Consider the following 3,979-nt stretch of genomic DNA (forward strand, 5'->3'; position numbering starts at 1 on the left):
CACTTTTGGGAGCCACTGTAATTATTAAAAATTATTGATATATAATCACCTGAAACGGTTTTCTTTTCCTTAATGAAAATATATTAAACAATACTTATACAAGGTTTTATTGGTTATTCTGATTTTGTCATTTTGTAGGTACACTTTGAGCAAATACTACTTAAAGTAACACATTAAATTCAATAAAAACAATTAAAATTATTCAATAAAAACAATATATTCTGCAAGCTAAACATATTATTTTCTCCACGTCTTAATTTTTTAAAAATTAATGTTGTACCAGAACATTAAAAAATAATAAAAAAATATCTTGTAAAAAAAAATTTTTTTTTTCAAGATATGTTTAAAAAAATGACATTTTGAATAAGATATTTTATAATACAGACACTTTTCTTGTACACATCCTACACTTTATAAGAAAAAAGGAAAAAAACACAAACCTGGAAATTTTAAGATTTTTACCTGGAAAAATCAGGGAAATTTGAAATCTGTTTTGAGTGGCCACCCTGAAATAGTAACTTCGTAAAGTCATGAAAAATTCTTGGAATTAGTCATGGAAAGTCATGAATTTGAAAATATAAAATGTAGCAGATACCCTGCTTATACAATTATTCGAAAGTTAAAAAATATTTAATTCAAATAATCGATTTTTGATATCCGATTTTGAAATAATACTGTAATAGAGGATTAGGAGGACTTCTCTACCTTATCCCCTAACAGAAATGGAAATAATTTAAATGCTTCTGCCCTTTATGTTAAAATTTCTCAAACTCTGGTGATTTCATTACTACCGGACAGATTTTTAATAATTATTAAAATTTAATCATAAGGAACTTTTATAATCTTGAAAATTGTTAAAATTGAAATTTAAGTACTTCCGTGCAGACAACAGTGAAAAAATTTACTTAATATACTGTTTAAAACTAGTTAGCATTGTGGTAGGAATTGAAGAATTGGTATATTTGAATACTGTTTTGCTGTACGGCCATCTTGGTTATCACTAAAGTTTATATGTTGGACAAGCTAATTTGGGAAGGTGACTAAGCTGGTCACTGAATGCGGTTAGTACTTTTATAATTACTGTAATCATAATCATATGCGGGCTCATTACAAAGAACAGCTTGGAAGCCCTTATAAAAATTAAAGAAACAGATAACACAATCATTTATAAACGTCTGATAAGTTGAATAACGTTTAGGGGCCTCCCTGGCTGAGCGTTCTCGTGTTTCCACCAAAAGCTCTGTAGCGTAGAGTAGCGGGTTCGAATCCCACCTTAACCCTAAATGTATCTTTGTGATATCCTTCTCAAACTTGTGCTATCTGTTCTTCTATTTAACAAGGGCTTAAAAACCGATCTTTGTAATGCGCGCACAAGCCTGCGATTGTGTGTAACAGTTAATAAATAGAAAACGGATAGCACTAATAAAAGGACAACTTGCCAAACGCTGTGCAACGCATGGAGGTGGCGGGTTCGAATCCCGCTGTTACCCTGGATGTATCTTCGTGCTGTCCCTCTCTGTATTGCGCTATCTGTCCTTCGATTTGTCAAAAGGTTTATAAGCTTAAATTAAGCACACGAGCCTTCAAATGTATATAAATCATAAAAGTACATCCTAAAGATGCATACAAAGATATGGCGACATTCGAACCTGTTAACTCCATGCCTCAAAGTGTTCAGTGGAAAGACAATACCTCTCGGGCCATGAGGGCTCTCGTGAATTTATAAACATAGTATATAGCTTAGACCTCTTCTCACCTCCAATTTAATCTAAGCAACTTGAGTCCCGCAGTGGACTGATCGTTAAGACACGGTTCCCAGCAGATCACCGAAGTCAAGCATCACTGACTACGGTCAGTGTGCGGGTGGGTGACCACTTGGATCAGTCTGCGTAGGGACCGAGGGTGTGCGGTATTGGTCCTCGTTAAACTGTGCTACCGTAAAGTGCTCGACCTCGCGCGCAGGTCGTTGGGCTACCGAAGCGGGGGTGCCATCCCTTCCGCAGAGGATCAAAATTGTGATGGCATGTCTTCGGATCATCCTCCGGGATGTTTCCCAGACCGTCGCCAATAGCCCATTGTGCAGCTCTAGTGCGACGTAAAGTAACAACAACAACAACAGCCCATTGTGCAGCTCTAGTGTGACGTAAATGAACTACAACAACTAAGCAACTTGATTTCGCATGATTTTTATTTATCTAAGAAATAAATTGATTGCTGTTGATGTACTTTAGTTGCCTTTACCTCAAAGAAGCAAATAATCAAAGGATCGTTTTTATCAATTAATAATGACTTCTACAAAATTTATAATACTATGACTAGCACGATTTTAAAACAATTTATATAATTGCTTAATTTTGTTGCTGAAGTACAGGACAGCTTTTCCAGCTGATGTTGAAAAATATCATAAGGTAAGTGTTGTGATTTACTTTTTAACGTTGTTGTAATAGTATTTTATCTTAATACCATTTTGTGAATTTATTCTTAGTTTGCCATTGTTCTATATTTTATATATATTTGTGTATTATTATTATTTATATACGTAAATAAATGAAATTAAAATATTATGATATTTTACTTTGATATAATGAGCGCATATGCTTTATTTCTGTTGATACAGTGTTTCTGTTTTATATTTTAACAGTAAATAAAAACTAGCCTACTGAAATGTATAAAGTTCCGATTGAGCGTTCAGAACTCTTTAAAAATTTTCACAGGCTTACCCAGTGGTATGTTTTGAGAAAACAGTGTTTTAGCTTCAAGACTTTGTGTAGGATAATTTAAAATTCCTAGACATGCAAAATTTGAAAAATAATTGCATGGATCAGATGTGTTAAATTAAAACGTTATGAGCTCTAAAACAAAATAAGTAGTTAAGACATAAAACTGCTTCAAAGCTATCGACAAACGTTGTTCACTGAAAACACTTGTTTTTAAACTTAAAATATTTTTTGTGCTTCCTTCATTTTTTAGTTTTGTCAAGCTTTTAATTTTAAACAAATCAGTTAAATTTATTGGGCACTACGTTGCAACAAACCGCGTTTCCGAATTTGTTTTTTGTAATTATTTTTGTTTTGCTTTAACGAAACACTGTTGCTAATGTTAATGACTTTGCTGGAGCCGTGATGGCTCAGGGGATAGAGCTTTCAATGAAGTGAACTGGGTTCGAATCCCAGCGATGACTGGTCCATACGAATTCCGCACCCGGCTTGCACCGACCACAGTGCTGACATAGAATATCCTCAGTGGTAGGCGGATCATGAGTTAGAGTCCCCTTGCCGTCAGTCTGACTCTGGGAGGTTTCGTAGTTTTTCCCTCCCTGTAACGCAAATGTGGGTTAGTTCCATCAAAAAGTCCTCCCAGTATGCAAATTTCTCCCAATACTTGATCCAGAAGTTCCCTTGTCTTCTGGATTTTGTTCAAAATTACAAGTCTACGGAGTTGAACATTAGTTGTCGTAAATTAGAAAAATTGGGTCGGCTGTTCAAAGACGGTTATAAAATAAAATAACTTTGCTTTTACGTACATAAATAAAAAAAACTGTTTCTTACAAATGCAAATGTACTGAATGAATATGAGTAGAAAAAAATATGAATAGAGTAGAAAAAATTGGAATAGAATAAAATATACTTTCAACAGAGAATAACAATTACTGTTTTTATTACAAAAAACCTTAAAATGTTTCTTTTTGAATTAGCTACACAAGTTTTACAAAACGTATTAACTCTATAAAAAGAAGTTAATGGTTAAATGTGTTCATAATTTCTGTTATAAAAAATATATAAGTTTGTTTAACGCTATTACTAGTATACTACTTATAATCAAATTAATAAGTGTCCTAGTGTAGATGTAGTTTAAAATCAAATAATTTCATTACTAATTATTCAAACAGTAATGCAAAGATTATAATATTAAAAAAACAAAACGATGCATTTATTTAAAGTATATATATATATATATATATATATATATATATATATAC

Source organism: Parasteatoda tepidariorum, chromosome 10, assembly GCF_043381705.1.
Source record: "Parasteatoda tepidariorum isolate YZ-2023 chromosome 10, CAS_Ptep_4.0, whole genome shotgun sequence".
NCBI classification, from domain to species: Eukaryota; Metazoa; Arthropoda; class Arachnida; order Araneae; family Theridiidae; genus Parasteatoda; species Parasteatoda tepidariorum.